The 18,650-nt window shown below is 25.6% G+C and overlaps 1 long non-coding RNA gene across 1 annotated transcript in view; it reads left to right on the top strand.

The window, feature by feature from the left end:
- The window catches only part of LOC147816732 (uncharacterized), a 31,379-nt gene extending 15,764 nt beyond the window's left edge, over positions 1-15,615 (top strand). Inside the window, exons 3-5 of the long non-coding RNA XR_015435943.1 lie at positions 7,629-7,677; positions 9,436-9,485; positions 15,056-15,615. This is a non-coding gene — a long non-coding RNA (uncharacterized LOC147816732). The remainder of the gene's footprint in view (positions 1-7,628; positions 7,678-9,435; positions 9,486-15,055) is intronic.
- Positions 15,616-18,650: the final 3,035 nt, after the last annotated feature.

Genomic DNA, 18,650 nt, shown 5'->3' with positions numbered 1-18,650 from the left:
ATCGTTATTTTGATAAGAATTTTATGCTGACTAAGACAAACATTTGTATTATTTTAACAGATGCGCTCCATAAAACATTAAAAAAATTGCATCTATATTAAAATTAAGAAGTTATTTGAATTTCAAGTAATCTTTTACGTTATCTTAAGTTATCTTTTAAATTAAAGTTTCAAAATTTTATATTCAGATATTTGGAATTATTGAAATTGATAATTGAATGTTGTGGAGAATATAAACGCAATAAAATACATTTGCTGCCACGATTCACTTTCTTACAGACCTTACGAACTCAACTTTTAAAGGAAACTATCATATTAGATATATGTATGTAAGAATCATAATGTAAGTTCACATAATAAAAAGAACTAAGCAAAGAAGCAATATTCGATGATAAATGCAGCAGATCGTAATTAAAGAACACGCTCTGCAAAATTTTATGGAAAATTTCGAAAATTCGTTTTAGAATGTATAGAAACATTAGTATGCTCGTTGCAAATTGTCTTTACCGCGAAAAAAAAAGACGCGTAGCTCACATATTTGGCAAAATAAAACGATTTAAAAAAAATGAATCATACAATATTCTTAAACATTCATATTTCAATACTTTTGAAATGCCATGAATAATGAACTAATTTTTTCAATTATAGAAAAAAGAAATATTGTGAATTATGTAAAATCTTAATAATGTGCATTATAATCTCTTCCAGATGCTCTACATTTTTACGGAATCTTTTTAATGATTTTCCTTACAATTATGTATAAAGAACTAATGCAAATTTGGTACAACGAAAACTTTAAAAAAGTTGAAAACAACTTATAATATATACTCATAATATACAACTTGCCACATAAAAAGTTCAGGTGTTCAAATCTTGTAAAATTATAAAAAATTTATGTATTGATTAAAATTTCTTAAAAGGAAAGCAGTCTTTGCTTTTTAGACAGAAATAAGCCCAAAAATTGTCTGTTGCCTAGAAACTTCGAGATATTTTTGTATTAACTACTAAAAAAAGTGTTCTCGATCTCAGCGAACACAATACAATAAATAATAAGGTTTCTTTTTTTTATTATCTCAACTTCCTTGTTCAGCAACCGAGAAATACTAAGTAATTCTATCTTGTCTATCAGACAGTTAGTTTATGGTTATTAAATTACTCCTCCTAATTGCTTTCCCTTATTTTAGGACTACACTAAATGTAGCTTCCTAGCTCCCCAATTTTTTTAAATTTTGTCTACACCCCTATATTGCGGGTCACGAATTAAAATATTTTATTTCATTACGGTTGTTGAACAGCCGACCCAATTTTTTTGTTTACTACTACTAATGTTCAAATCCGTATCCTCGTAATAGTGAACCCAATCCAGAAGACGAGGAAACTCCTGGAGCTCAAACCTCGCAGACTTCGAACGAGCTAGGAAGAGAAAAATGACGTCATTTTGACGTCACTTTTCTACTCCTAAGGAAAACCTGAAACCTCGCGCTTTCGAACGGATTTTGCTAACGGACTGCGATCTTCATTTTTCCTCCCATCTATCGGAAAACTTTCACCTAACAATTTGCTGGTGAAAGCGATTCGAACGTTCGAATAGGATGCGTTTAACGCTGGGATTAAATTAGATTTCCGATTTCAAAGATAATTTTTACCCAGATATTTTATGATTTTTTATAATCATTTACCTAGATATTTTATGAATATATTTCAGACATAATTTTTTCTCTCACAAATTTATTATTTTATATAATAAATGGATTAAATAATTAGTTTCGGTTTCTAGCAGAACTTATAATAAAATCTATAATAATCTTGCACGACTTTAAATAAAACGTGAACATTTTTTCTGTTCCAAATTTTTGTGTATTCTTAGCCATAATATGTTTAGTATAATTATTGCCGTGTTTTTATTAACTTTTATTTTAATTACCTCGTAATATTTTCAAAACATTTGCATAAAAAAATGAAATTTTTTTGTTTAAAAAATTGGTGAGTTATGACTAAGATTAGTGTATAATAAATAAAAAGATTACCATAACTAAATCGTATATAATTTAACTAAGGATTTCTATAAATTGTATACTTATTTTTAATCCGCTATGCAATTTTCTATCAGAGATTTGAAAGAACTGAAGCTTTTAGAATATGATCGGTTTTGTAATTTTTATAAAGTAGTTGATTAGTTTAGATGCCTAATTAAGAAGCATAATTTCATTTATTTTCACTTGCCTTTTGAGTTGGGTAGAATACAAGTGGGTAATCGATATAATCGTTTTTTAATTATTATTAACTTGCAGTTAAATTTAGATGCATAATTAAGAAACATTTTTATTATTTTTTTTTATTTTTCTGCTCATACTTTAAATGCGAAAATTTCATCTTTTATTTTCTGAGACAAAAAGATATTTTTACTCTTATATCTATCTACAATGCCAAAATATATTCGACAATTTATTTTTTGAAAAATTATCTATTATTTTTAGGAATAAAATTTGTTAAGATTAAGATTAAAAAAATTCTAATATCACCTTTTTTTAAATTTTTTTTCGTTAGAAATAGCATTAAAAAAGCAATTGAATAAGAAAAGCGTTTTAGAGTTATTTCTTAATCTTCTGTTTGACATTTGATCTTTTTAAAATAATTACTCCTTTAATAAAATGGTAAATAATAAGTTTTAGAGTGGAAAAAAAAAAACTTAAGCATTATTTTCTTTTCTGTTTTGAGATTCTCCATTTAGTATCAGCTAAGTTATTCTAAAGATATTCACTTATATTTATTTGCTATTATTAAACTAGCGTTATTATGTTTTTATTCAATTAATACTTTAAATTATCTTAATGTATGCGATTAATTCTACTTCAAAAAGCTTTTTTCGAATTTATGCGACGTGCAAAAAGAGAGAATTTCTTTTGAATTGCTTTAGCATATTTCATTTATATACAGAATGGTAAATCATAAGAAAAAAATATCCTGCGTCAATCAGAAAAACAATTGAGAGAATTTTGTTATTAAAAATGTGTTCAATAAAAACTAGTTGATATTTGCATCGAGCTAAACTACTAACACGAATTTGCAATAAAATAAAATCACGAATCATCCTTATGGCTAGACCATTTTCCATTGCTGTACAATGGAAATGTATTACTAAAAGTTCTAACTCCCAAAAGTTCCAACAAAGTTCTCACGACTTGGCACCTTGTCTTCTGAGTTGGATTCCATATAAGAGTGTAATAAAAAGACCGGAATATAAAGAAAGAAAACTTTTTTAATAAAAATTGTTTTTGAATTAATTGTTTTAAAGTTGCTGGTAAATTTAGATGCATAATTAAGAAAATTTTTTTTATTATTTTTTTCCTTAATTTTCCTGTTCTCAATATTCCAGAAAAAATTATTTATATTTCTAGTCTTATAATTATGACATTGAAATATACTCGAAAATTTTTTTTTTAAAAATTATGTAATATTTTAAGAAAAAAAAAATTATTAAAATAAACATTAAAAATTATCTAAAAAAATCACGTTGTTTTAAATATTTTGTTTAAAAATTGTACTAAAAAAATTCTAGACTAAAGAAAACTTTTTAGTTATTTCTTAAACTGTTGTTTGACATTTGAATTTTTGAAAATACTTATTGTTAATATTACAAATTTTAGGGAGAGAAAAAATCAAGCATAATTGTTTTCTCTGTCGTGAGATTTTTTTTTTAAATATTAGCTAAGTATTAATAATTTGCTAAGTATTATTAATTTTTAAATATTAGCTAATATATTCTGTTTTACCTGTATTCATTGGTAATTATTATACCAGTCTTTTTTTGGTATTATTCGAATAATATTTTAAGTTATCCTCATTGATGCAATTAATTCTAATTCAAAAAGTCTCTTAAAAATTTATGTGGCACTTAAAACAAATATTTTTCCGAATTACTTTTTCATAATTTATTTACATACACAATGGTATAATGCAAAAATAATAAAATCCAGCATCAACAATAATAATATAAAAACGATTGAGGATATTTTGAAATTGAAAATGTGTTTAATTGAAAGTATTAAAAATACTTGTAACGAGTTAAACTTTAAAAACGAATTTGTGATATAAAAAAAAATCACGAACTGCCCTTATGGTTAGAACGACAATAGTGAAATTGTGTAACTAATAACTCTAGCATGAAATTCTTAAATAAAGTACAACTACTTGGCATCCTTGTCTTCTGAGTTGGGTTTAATGTAAGAGGGTAATAAAAGGCGAAAAATTAATTGCAGAGAATTTTTTTCCAAATCTAGTTCAATATAACACAAGATTGAAAATACCATTTTCAAAAAAGAGATAAATTATTAAATTTGAAAAATAAATATTGCATTGTTTGAGTTGCGAATTGTAATTTATTATAAAAAATATTATAAAAGAGAAGAAAATAATTTTTTTTTTTTTGAAAAAATAACTTACAATTATTAAAATGTATAAGTTTGCAATTGCGGAAAAAAAAAAAAAAAAGAGGAATCATAACAAAAAAGAAAGTGAAAAATTGAAAAAGCAGTTTCTTTTAAAATTGTAAAGCAAATTTTTTTAAGATTATTTAAGCTAACAGTTATTTAAAAAATGCTAGTTTAAAGTTTATTTCATGCGTTCTACCTATTTATTAAAGTTTATTTATTGCGCGTTAATTTGATACTTATTGTAGCTTTAAAACTAAAAGATTTTAGTGGTATAAAGTATAAAGCTACACATTTTATCAATTGCAAATAATAATAAAAAAATAATTATAAATAATAGAAGGTAATAAAGTAATTATAAATATAATAAACATTTTATAAATAATAAAATAAGTAAAAATAGAAAATTGCAAAATTTTGTGAAATTAAATAAACTTCATTAATCATTAGTTCTTTAAATCTAAAAGCTCTCGATAATATACATATTTCTAAAGTTTCATAATCTAGTGATAAAATTTCTGAATGACTCAATTACATTTATTTAAAACAACATTCAAAGTATGATTTTTAGAAAAGGTAATAAATAAAGATGTATTGGATTTGTATTATTTGATGTATTATTTTTTATTTTAAGAATATTTCTTTTTTTTTTTGGCAAACTGTTAGTAAATATAGTTATAAGTGAATCGATTCTCTAATAATAAATACAATAATGCAAACAAGTTTAAAACGAATACTACACATTAAATTCTTGAAGAAAGATCAAAGATTAAAATATGTAGATATTTATTTTAGACTATGTATGTAACTGTCAAAATGAAAGAAGAATACATTCTCTTTCTGAAAGAACACTGTAAACTCTGGGATAGAGGTCACGACCCCTAAGCGAAGGGAGAACGATTAAAGGATAAACAAAAGCCATTGGTTACTTTCTTATAACTATCGATACAAAACTCACTTCCTAGGGGGAGGGTCCGAACCTTTGTTCGAGGGCTGGGATTCCCTTCACCGCTCTCTTCGGGAGTTGCGAGGTTTGGATTTTGTTTTACTATCGGACGGTGGTATAGAATAGACTCCGGGGGATAGTGACGTCACAGTCCGTGTTCGAAAGCTGCGAGGTTTGGGGTCCTGGATTAAGTATAGGGAGAAATATGCCATCGTGGAGGACTTTTTCTAGGAGCTAACCCTCATTTGCTTTACACGGAGAGGAAGACCACGAGAACCTCCGACGGTTAGCCTAACGGCAAGGGGACTCTAGCCCATGATCCGTCTACCACCGAGGATATTTCACGTCAGCACAGTGGTCAGTGCTAGCCGGATATCGACCAGCCGTCGCCGGGATCGAACCCGGTTCTCCTTATTTGAAGGCGAACGCTCTATCCCCTGAGCCATCGGGTTCACGAATCAAACTATGAAAAAAATCATAGATGCGTTAATTCAGAGAAAATGCGTTTTTGTGCCTGATTTTGTAAAGTAATTAATAATAACAACTAAAGCCACGATGGCTGAAAGGATAGAGCGTTCGCCTTTCATTGCGGTGAACCGGGTTCGAATCCCACGATATCTGGTCGCTACGAATTCGCATCCGGCTTGCACCAACCACTGTGCTGACGTGAAATATCCTCAGTGGTAGACGGATTATGTGTTAGAGTCCTTTGGCAGTCAGGCTAACCATGGGAGGTTCTCGTTTTTCTCCTCTCCATGAAACGCAAATGTGGGTTAGTATCATCAAAAAGTCCTTCACGAAGTCAAAATTACTCTTAATAGTAGATCTAGTAGTTCCCTTGTCTTCAAGATTGGATACAAAATGACAAGGCTACGGAGTTGAACATTAGTAGTCGTAAACCTAACAATTTGGCCGGCTGTTCAACGACTGTTATAAAATAAAATAGCCAGAACTAGTTAATTAACATGTTTGAAATCCTTCTCTGGAACCTTTAAGATTGACACTTAGCTCGTAAAAATCGGATCATTAGAGCAAAAATTATTCAGGATATCTTTTTTCTCTCTCTTTTTTTTTTGGCGCATAGAAGCATTAACTGCAATTATTAAAAGTAAAAAAAAAATCGCAAACTGAGATCGGACAATTATTGGCAACCACTTTGATTTTATTTAAGTCAAAAAATCTGCTTTAATTGAGACATAAAAGAATTTAAATAGATCTTCAGATTGATGACAATTTACAACTGTTTACCTGCAATAGGAACTGAATAGTTGTAATATAGCTCGTATTATTGATCCTAAAGTATTATTGTGTCCTATTTTTAGAAAAACCAATTATGAGTTTCAATAATTTTGGCTTTATTTCATATAGATGTTGTATAATGTGAATCAGAATTATATTCGTAGTTATAATGAAATATTATGCATGATTTAACTTTGAATAAAAAGCATCGCAATTAATCAAAATAATGTATTTTAAGAATATATGATGAGGAAAGTGAATAATGCAGAAAGCTTATAGAGTTTTTAAGGAATATTTCAGTTAATTTATAGTCTCTACATCTAGGTTTCTAGGCTGTAGATAATATAAACATGAATTTTAATTATTTGTTTATGTTTACCTATAGTTGAGAAAACCATATTTAGTAATTATTTATATTTAAGGCCAAGTGATATCTAATGAGATAATGCAATCAAATGATATCGAGACTGGGATAGCCTGGTTAGTAGGGCACCGGGCCCATGTCTAAGAGAGAGTGGGTTCGATCCCCGTCGGCCGAACACTCCCCATGAATTAAATGGTGACCGGTGCACGTTAAATCTGTCGAGTCACAAAGTCCTCCATGTTAGATCAGTACCTCCTCTGGGGGTACTGATCTAGGAATTTCCTCGTCTTCTGGATTGGTTCAAAATAACAAGACTATAGAGTTGAACTTGAGTAGTAATGAACCCAAAATTGGGTCGGCTGTTCAGCAACGGTCATAAAATAACAAAATCTAATCATATCTAATGAGATATCTAATGGTATATCTAAATGAAATGTTTATTTTATTTCATTTTATCGGGAGAAAATTCTGCCATGTAAAAGAAACAATCTAGAACTTGCAGGGAGGTCTATATTAGCAGAATTTCTTTAAAAATTTGATTTATTTTACATATTTACCTTACCTTATATATTTATCCCATTTTGTATGATGATATTGTATTGTAGGTAAGAGTAATACAATTTTTTCATTCATAAAAATTCTTTTTACAGAAATATGCATCCTTGGAGAAGAGCTCTAAGTTTAACAAGATCTGTTGAGGTAAATAAATAATTTTTAATAAGTCTTTTGTTTTGTATTTGTTTCATAATTAAATTTAATGTGTGTAAAAGCTCTTTTTTTTTTTTTTTTTTACTCTTTCAAATCTATTCTAATATTGGTCTCAACTCTCCCTACTTTTCTGTGATCCCTCCAATGCTTCTTTAAACTTACATACGTCCTTATTTTTAACAATGTAAACTTTTTTTGTTAAAAGGGACATTTGTTCCTTTTTCTCTGTTTGGTAAATTTTGTTTTTCATTTGCAGAATATCATTATCTTTTGCCATATTAAAACTATTTCTCCTTTTCATATTTTAAGATTTTTAAATGTTTTTTCTTAAATTAATTCTTAAATTAGTTTTTGGTTACGATAGTGATAGTTTTTTCTTAATTTAAATTTTTTGTTTTGTAATATTTTTTAATGATTTTTAAAGTTTTATTTAAATACATTTTTCTATAAGTATAAGTTTATCATTAGTACACTTTTAGTACAAGAGTTTTTGTGTTCATTTAATTTTTAGCTTCCAATTTTATTTTCTGCTGTAATTTACGAAATTCTCAATTTCTTTTACTTAATCCATATTATATATTTTTTTTTTATATTTCATGCCTTTAGATATTATCTTTTCGTATTTTAATATTATTTCAAAACTGTAATGTCTGTTAATTAATTTATTGTCGAGTTATTTTAATACATTTTTTTGGATTATACAGAATTCATTTTGTGTTTAATGCCTCTTCAAGTTCTTTCTTAATTTTATTTATGCAATAGTTTCACTTAACTTAGTGTGTGTTTTGCTTTTGTAACATTGGTATTGATTTTTTATTTTTTTAGTACATTATTTTGTCTACGTAGTTTTTTTTAATCTTTAGCTTTATAAATATAATATATATTCTTATATTAGAGTTTGAATTGTTAACTAGTTTTTTTTAAATTACTTTCAGTTAAGTATAGGCTATTTTCAATCAATTTTGTTTTGTAAATTGTATTTTTTTGTTATAAAATTTAAGCATAAATTTATATTAATACTTTTCTCCTTTTTACTGTTTAAATTTTTATGCATAATTTTTTGTTTGCAAATTATAGAATTTGATTTATATTGTTTAATGAATGTAATACTCGTATACCTTCATTTTTACATGTTATGCTTTTGAAAAAACATTTTTTGATTTATGAATAAATAATATGTAAATGTTTTTTTCTACTTTTTTTTTGTGACTACTTTTTTTTCTTCAAAATTTACACACGACTTTTTTGATATTGCATAAAAAAGAACTTTTGATAGGAATGTTTAAAATAATTAGAAATAAAGATTGAAAACTCTGACTAACAGCTATTTAAAAAGAAAAAACTAAAGTTTCATGTGTCTTTCAGAACATAAATTAACAAGTTTTAGAACTTAATAAATATGTATAAAAACTATTTCTAATTATGCATTGCAAAATATATTATTTCAGATTGTTTTTTTATTAAATCTTTTAAAATTTCCCCCTAGAAAACTTTGTCGAAAAATAATTTTTATAAATAATTTAACAAATTTTATTCGGCCTAATGTTTGGCCAAATGTTCGACGAACCGAATGTTCCACAAAAAGGCCGAATATTCGTTACATACCTGAAAAAAAACCTATCTTCAACTAATTTTATTTTACATATTTATCTTACCTTACCTTATATATTTATCCCATTTTGTATGATGATATTGTATTGTAGGTAAGAGTAATATAATTTTTTTATTTATAAAAATTCTTTTTTACAGAAATCTACATCCTTGAAGAAGAGCTCTTAAGTTTAAGAAGATCTGTTCAGGTAAATAAATAATTTTTAATAAATCTTTTGATTTGTATTTATTTTATAATTAAATTTAACGTGTGTAAAAGCTTTTTTTTTGTATTTGGAAAACTCTTTTGATGCTATTTCTAATATTGGTCTCAACTCTCCCTTTTTTTTATTGGAAGCCCCTTAATTTTTGTGATCACTCAAAAGCTTCTTAAATACGTTCTTATTTTTAACAGTATTGTGAATTTTTTTTTTACAAAAAGGGACATTTGTTCTTTCTGGTAAACTTCTTTTTAATTTACAGAATATCACTTTCTTTTGCCGCATTAAAACTATTTCACCTTTTCATATTTTAAGTTTTTTCTTACCATAATTTTTAAAATAGTTTTAGGTTATGATAGTGCTACTTTTTTCTTAATTTACTTTTTTTGTTTAGTAATTTTTTAAAAATGATTTTAAAAGTTTTATTACATTAATTTTTCTATAAGTTTCAGTTTAGTATTAGTACACGTTTAGTATAAAACATTAATATTAGTTTATGTGTTCATTTAATTTTAGCTTCCAAGTAAATGTTTTGATGTGATTTACGAAATTCTGATTTTCTTTTACTTAACTTATGTTATATTTTTTGTTTTTATACTTCATGCCTTTAGATAATATCTTTTCGTATTTTAATATTATTTCAAAACTGTAATGGTTGTTAATTAATTTGTTGTCGAGTTATTTTAATACACTTTTTTGAGTTATTTACAGAATTCTTTTTATGTTTAATGCCTTTCCAAGTTTTTTCTTAATTTTATTTATGCAGAAGTTTCACTTTAATCTGTGTTTTGCTTTTGTAACATATATTGATTTTTGATTTTTTCGTACATTATTCTGTCTACAGATTTTATCTTTAGCTGTATAAATAATATATATTTTTATATTAGACTTTAATTTGTTAACTTCGTTTTTTTTTTATTTAATTACTTTTAGTTTAGTATAAGTTATTATCAATCAATGTTTTTATTTGTAAATTGCATTTTTTTTTTTTTTGTTATAAAATTTAAGCATAAATTTATATTAATACTTTTCTCCTTTTTACTGTTTAATTAATTTTATTTTGTATATATATATATATATTGTAAATTGTAGAATTTGATCTATATTGTTTAATGAATGGTAATACTCGTATACCTTCATTTTTGAATGTTATGCAATTACAGCATTTTTTGATTTATGAATAATATGTTAATGTTTTTTTTGCATGTAAAAGTGTTTTCTAACATTACTTATATCTGAATTTAATTTAAGTATTAGTACACTTCACATAAGTTTATAATAGTATTACTTTATCTACTTTTACATTTTAGTTATTTAGTATATTTACTTGTTTAATTTTTAGATTTCAATTTACTTGAATTTAAATAATATATTTAAGTTTTTGTATTCTACGTATTAGCAACTCTTTTTTTTTATTTCATTAATTTATGTATTAAATTTAGTTTACTGTTAAAACATTTAAAATTAGTTTCCATTAATATTAGTCTCCATTAATATAAGTTTCCATTAATATTAATTTATTTTTATTAACTGTATTGTTTCTATAAAAAAAAAATTTTTGATTTACATGATTATATATTCTAATTTTTCTTACGCATATTTTTCACTCGTTTTTAAAATAATTATTACTTATTAATAATTTTTTTTCTACGTTTTTTTCTTTAATTTACTAAACTTCATTTTATTTTGCCAAATAAATAATATAATATATAATTTGTGCTTTATGTGTTTACAATTTATCCTTTCCACTATTTTTCAGTGTCAAATTTAGACTACCCATTACTTTGTGTTTTGAGAATTAAAAAGCCAAATCTGTCATATTTTTACTTAGAGAAAACATACTTTGGTGTCTAATGACATATTTTAGAAATAGATATACTAATTATTTAGCTTATTTAAATCATTCATTAAAACAAAAATTATTTAGGGTGATATCTCTTTTTTCCAGCTCACTGTAAGCAGTTTACATTAATAGAACCATTATTATTTCCATCTATTGTTATCCTATTTTTGTTTAAGTTTCAAAATTTGTTATTTATATTTTTTCAAAAAAAAATTTAATCTGATTTTTAAATTATTTTTACTTTAGAATTTCATTGGTATTCCAAATTGTGAACAGTTTTATTTAATGTCATTTAAAGGTAGAATTGAATTACTTAACTTTCGGAATTTGGTTTCCTCTTACTTTATAGGTTGAAAGTTTTCTAAACTTATGTTTGTAGAAGAAAAAAAATATACATACATTTTTATAAGGTTTAATTGAATATTACTACAATTAATATTTGTCACCAATTATTAGTTCTGTCAAAATGTTACTGCACTTGTAATGTTTTACTGAAGAATTACTTTAGTTGTAGTCTGAATATATTGTTAAAATTTTCAGTTAATCTTGTTTGATTGCAAAATTAAATTATTTTGCTTGTAGATTTTAGATTTGTGTGCTATTGTTTAATTCAAAAAATTTAATTTTATTTTGAATTGTGAATGATATTTTGAGCTAGAGTATTTTGTGTACTTTTTTCTTTAAATACTTTTAATTACTCTGCGCTTAGCTTTAGTAAACTTAAAAGTAGTTTTGTTTCAATTCTCTGTTGAGTTTTCTAGTAATTTTGTGCTTCTATAACACAACTTTATTTTATTATTTAGGTTATTATTATTTATTTAATTACTAACACTTTTTTATCTATAGATTGGAGTTTTACTTAAATTTGTATTCTATAAGGTTTTGTATTATTGCAATTAATTTTAGTAAAATATCAGCATAATTATTATTTTTTATTTATTTTTCTTTCTATTAATTTTTTTTCTTATTTACTTTATTTTGCTTATTTATTTATTTTATTTAGTTAGTTAATTTATTTATTTATTTTTATTTATTTATAGATCTATTAATTTTGCTTAAATGTTAGAATATGATTTACTTTCTTTTATATATATTATTTATTTCAATTTTTTTCATTTTAGTTTTGTGAAAGTTTATGTGACTTTTTTTATTAATTTTAGTTAGTCTTATTATTTTATGTTAATTTTTCTTAGATTATTGTTTAATTGCTGCCATTATCTTTGTTTATTGTTTCTCGTATATCATACAGAATTTGATTTTTTTTGTTAAATTAAAATAAAACTTTTATTTTATGACTTTAAAATTCTTTTCCTTCATATTTTTTTTTTTTGTTTTGTTTTAGTTTAGTATTTGTTTGTATCAATAATGAGAAAAATCTTGCAGATTTTCTTGCAATTCTGAATGGCAACGGAAAAATAACATCATCCATGAAAAAAGGAGTTAGCTTTGATTTCAGCTAATATATAATAGCCAAAAATTTAAAACATAAATTGATAATTTCTATATTTATTAATTGCGAATTAAAAAAGAATAATGTTAAATATAATTTCAGACGAACTAGAGTGTGTTTTGGAGCAAATAAGTGTTTTGGAGCAAATTTAATATTGAACATTTATATCAATTATATAAATAATTTAAAGCTTCTTTAGCTCATGACCTATTTACTTCTAGATGTTATCTAATTATATAACAATTTTCTGATTCAACGGACATTTTTCACTGAAAATTACATTTACTGAAGGAATCTTATCTAAAATAAATATTGTTTTTCAAACTTATAACATTCATATAAATTACGCTGTTTTATTTATTTTTCTTTTATCACTTCGATGTTTTTATTTTTTCTTCTGCATTTTCACATTGATTATTTTATTAAATTGGATACTTTTATTGATGTAATATAGCAATTTAGAAAAGAAGAAGTTTCAGGTCAACCTTTTTTCGAACACCTTTTCTGTTTGCAAACATGACTTCGAATTTATAAGTCTTTATAATGAATTTAATCTACATCAACGCATCATAAGTAAATAACATTTGGGAAATATCAGAAGGAAACAATATTAATTAACCTTTTATTTAACCCATCCTTCTTTTTTACTATCTACGAGAGATCATTAATAGCTAAGGCAGGTGTTTAACAATTTACTACTAAGTAGAACTTTTTTTTTTATGTCCAGACATCAGTAAAGCAACAACTTTGATTTTGCTTCACTGATAAGAAACAAAGGTCTCTGTAATCTATCTATAGTTTCAAGAAATTATAAATTTTAAAAAATTTAGTTTTAAATTAATATAAATAGAATTGTTTAATTCTGTAGAAAAATATTATTTAAAAAATATTGACTCGTTTTAGAGCAAAAAATTTTAGATTGTTTAATGATTTATAATTTCTTTTCATTTATTCAGAAAATGTATGAGAAGAAATTAGAGAAATATTTTGGAGAATTTTAAGCAATATTTTAATTATTTTCGGTGCATAGTTTAATTTATGGTAAATAAATTTACAATATGACAGGGTGGCCACCCACCTGGAAAACCTTGAAAACCTGGAATTATCAGGGAATTTTTTTATACTGGAAAAAACCTGGAAATATCAGGGAAATTAGGATAAAAACCTGGAAAAATCAGGGAATTTTAAAGAAAAGATGGAAATTTTTTCTTTGATAATTTTTTTAATTTCACTTTTTTAAATTATTTACTAATTTTCTTAATTTAAATTATTTCATCCATTATATTCACTTTTTTTAACGGAAATGTATCGCCAAACACTTGAAATATCATCAATTTAGCTATACTTTGCTTGCATCAAAATTTGCTCCATTACAGCTGTTAAACTAGAATGTCACATAAAATTCTCCTACTGTTGCTAAACGAATGCAGAAACCTTTGACCGCTATGGGACTGTGCAATTTAGGAAAGATTCTGGTGTAGGTGGAAAAAGATTTAGGATATTAGCTTCTATTTTTTAATACTGCCTTTGGGCTGAATCCATTTATGGCTCAAGTTTGTTCCGATGCTTTGGTGTTAATTTTTTTTTTTTCTATTTTGACAAAATGTTTTTGTATTTTTAACTTTATAAAATTCTCCAAAAATTAGTTGGTTATAATTTGATAATAGATTTTATATTGCACTCTTTTTCTGAAATGTTTTCTACTCCCATTCAAGGAAATCTGTGAATTATTTTTTCTCAGCAAGCCAACCAATCACACATTTTTTTACCATCGCTGACAGCAATGTTTGTCGATAAATCGTTACAATTGTTGCATTAATGCTAATTTTTTCTATTTCATTTTAACCTTTTATAACATATTTTTTAAAAATGGTTTTTTTAAGAACTAACTATATGTTAATATTTAATTTTACTCTTTTCTTGGTCAATATTTTGTACCAAAACATTTGAAAAATAAATAAAAAAATCTTGCCAAATTGTCAAAATAACATTTTGAATAAAATATTTTATAATATAGACACTTTTCTTGTACACATCCTACACTTAATAAGAAAAAAGAAACGAAAACCTGGAAATTTTAAGATTTTTATCTGGAAAACCTGGAAAAATCAGGGATATTTGAAATCTGGTTTGAGTGGCCACCCTGTATGAAAACAAAAGAACCGTCTTCCTCTTTACTACTTAGAAACGAAGGCTTTTGTTATCATTCTATAATTATAAAAAATGTGTTATAAAGAGGTAATAATAATGTACTTTTTATTACAGTGTCTACAACAAGGGAACTCAGATCTATGGGACTGCTTTACTGGAAGTCGTTAGTCAACAGACGTTGTTCAATTAATTACTACAGAACGAATGCTCTATTTATGATCGCTTGAATTGGATTCGCTTAATTATGAGCTTGATCCTCTATGTATAGATTCGAACATTTTATTTCAGTATTATATTGACAGTATTATGAGACAGTTATTGATGGCGTGCACTGATGATCATATATTATGCAGGTATATTCATATACCGGTATATATTCATATACTGGTGGATGTAATTAAAATAATATTTCGTGTTGGTGTCATCATTTACCTCCAAAACAAATTTTAAAATCAAGTCTAGTTCTAGCAGATACATTTTAAATTTTGAGAAAGTCATTTTTGTACTCAATATATTTTTATTCATTTCATTTTTTATTCATATATATATTACCTTGACCAGCACAAATACAAAATGCTGTGCTGAACATAAGGTGATAAACTGTTACAACGTATCATCATTACTACAAATTCGAATAATGGGTAAATGAAAGAAAACTTTTTCGGTCTGGAAAAGTCTAATTTAATTTACGCATATACAGTTTTATAAAGAACATGTTTCATTTGCTTGATGTGAGTTGTTAACCGATTATATCGATTAGGGTTAGGTAATTAGAAGAATAAACGTTATTTTACTTTTTCGGGGGGGGTCAATGATAATATATGTAGTTACTATATGAAACAATAGATAGAGCAATCAAAATTTTAAGCTAACTTATTATTTATTTTACTTGTCATAATTAAGTATTTAACATCAGTAGATTCTGATTATTAAGATACAATTAATTATAGTGAGAAAAATTTCCAATATTGGTGACAAGCATTTATATTAAATAAATAAAGTATAAAATAATTGCTTAAAAGAGGAGAAAAACGTTCGCTAATTCACTTTTTCAAAGTGAGAATTTAAAACATTTCATTATGACAGACTTCATAACATGTAAAAAAACTAATAAATTATTTTTATAAATGGTTAATCATATTAGTAAATGAACATACAATAAATTCAAAATAACTTGTACGTGATGGATGCATAAAATGTTTTTGTTTTTTTTATTAATTGAAGGATTATTAGCTATGTTTTTTTCTACCCAGAATAATAACAAATATGAAAACAATTTTGTAAAAACTTGCTCATCAATTCACGATTAATAAATATACAATTCAGTTAAGTTGATTTTTAAAACAGCTTATTCTATAAATTGTAGTGGTGCCATCTATAAAGTAAATCTCCGAAACGGCTTCATAATTTTATTTAACATGAACCTGATCTAATAATATCATTACTTCCTTATTATAAAAACTAAGTTTAAACTAACAATATTTAAAATATGTAAATTTAGAAAAATAATTCTCACTTAAAGTAGTCATTCCTTTAATTATACTACTCATTTACTAATGATAATTAAAGTATGAGTATTTATAAGATTTTGCTGTGCAGTCACATGACAGTCATTCATCTGAAATAATTATTCATTTAAATATGTCCCTAAAAACCAAGGTTATAAAATTTTTTAAACTGATTTGCTGATTTATTGATTCGAACACAGCAAGAATATTTTTTCCTTCTCAAAATTTCTATCCGATTGTAATTAAAATTCTTTTTTTTTTCAATTACTTGATACTTTAAATCACAGATAGTTAAAAACTCAGATAAATCCCATTGCTTTAAGAAACTGCTAACATTATTTAAGTGAATATGGTAGCTTGTGTTAATTCATTTTAGTATGGGAACTTGTTTCCTTATCAGTGGCTTAAATAAACTCGGGCGCGTCCCCTGCATGATTTTTAAATTTAAACTTCACACAAATTTTTAAAAATTATAATATGGAACAAGAGACTTTCTATTTTAATTTATTAAATTAGTTTAACATCAATTATTAAGGAATTAATAATTGGAATGGAAAGGCGAAATCAAAGCATTGTATACACTTACACTTTAAAATGAAGTTTATCTAATAGATATAAGAGAAAAGCTCATTTTTATTGTAATTCATTCAGTAGAGAACCATTTTTGACTGATGGTGATTTTAAACTAAATTTTTCTCTATTAAATTTGTTAATTAAACTTGACATTATCTGTTTTAATGTCTAAATTCCGGAAAGAGCGAGATACAGTTTACCCGCTTGAATTAAATTTCAAAAGAAGTTTTCTTTTCGAAAAATAGCCTTCTAAATTGCATTTTTTTTTTGTTTTGTTCTAAAATTACCAATTTTATTTCACGAATGTCTGAAGTTCAGAACCAAAAAAAGCAAATTATTCGCTCTCTCAATTAAAAATCAGAGGTAAAATAAAGTTTTCAATTTTAAAAATAACTTCAAAGTTGACTTTTTTTTTTTTAATTATCAATTTAACTTGGCATTATTTTCATAAATGTGTAAATTTCAGAAAAGGCGATGCACATTATTCGCTTCCTTAAACAGTGGAATAAACTAAAATTATGCTAAAAAGCAAGCTAATATTGAAATAGAAAATTTATGCGAAAGCAATCGTTTAGATAAAGAATTATGAACAAAAAAAATAAAATTTCTCGTCATAATGGGTTAAACGAAGCTCTGTGTGCCAGATACCCTCAGAACAAAGAAATAGGCTAAATATTTTCTTAAAAGCGGGTCTTAGACGGAAATTCATTGTTAAGAAAAATAATAAGAGTTTTCAAAATTTTAACTATCAACGCATTCAATTAAAAAAAATATATATATATATATATGCATTTCTTTTTAAAAAAAAATATATATTTTTTTTTTCAAAGGGAAACTCTTTGTGCCGACATTACGAACGTAGTGTAAACTTTCACATTCAGGAATAACCTTTATCAAAAAATAGCTTTTATCAAATGTTAATTATTTTTATTACTTAAAAATTTGGGCAAAATGGGACAAATATTTTCTAAAATATCTCTAACTCAGTTTTCTGGGGTGAAGGGGCAGATGTTTCGTTCAGGTAGTCAGCCGAACGCGGAACCCCCAGTGTTTAGTTCCCAAGCATGCTTGGTACTCATTTATCGACACTGAAGGGATAAAATTTTAGAAAAATTCGCATTTTTAAATTTGACTTCAGAAGAACACAGATTCGATACACATACTGCCCTGCTGACCAATATATTCGGACGCTATTTCCTAGATTGCAGCTACTCTCAATATTTGAGCTTCAGGAATCCGAATGCTTCGAGAAACAAAAGTGGTATGTTTTGTTTACTCGTCTAATTTCGTAACTCATGATAATTGCTAAGAATCAATAAATAGTATAAGAAAAGACTTTTCACTCGGCCTTTCATCACGGAAACCGACGGTTTTTTAAAGGGTATATGGAGCCCAATAATAATTTAAAAAAATAGAATAACCAGAAGCTTTTTTGATGCTACCTTAATAGTTTCAGCGAACTATAAATATTTTTATAAAACGCTGCAGATGCCATAAAGGATATAAAATCGTAAGAAAACATATTTTCCCAATTCTTTCCGGCTACAGAACTCGAAATGATTGATGTGGCAGAACACCGATTTAATAAACGCACAATGACTACCATTAGCTTTGAAATGAATAATTGA

Source organism: Parasteatoda tepidariorum, chromosome 1 (genome assembly GCF_982258835.1).
Source record: "Parasteatoda tepidariorum strain Cologne lab strain chromosome 1, Ptep-v5.0, whole genome shotgun sequence".
NCBI lineage: Eukaryota > Metazoa > Arthropoda > Arachnida > Araneae > Theridiidae > Parasteatoda > Parasteatoda tepidariorum.
The sequence above is the reverse complement of the archived record's forward strand: the minus strand, read 5'-3'. Positions and strand labels throughout refer to the sequence as shown.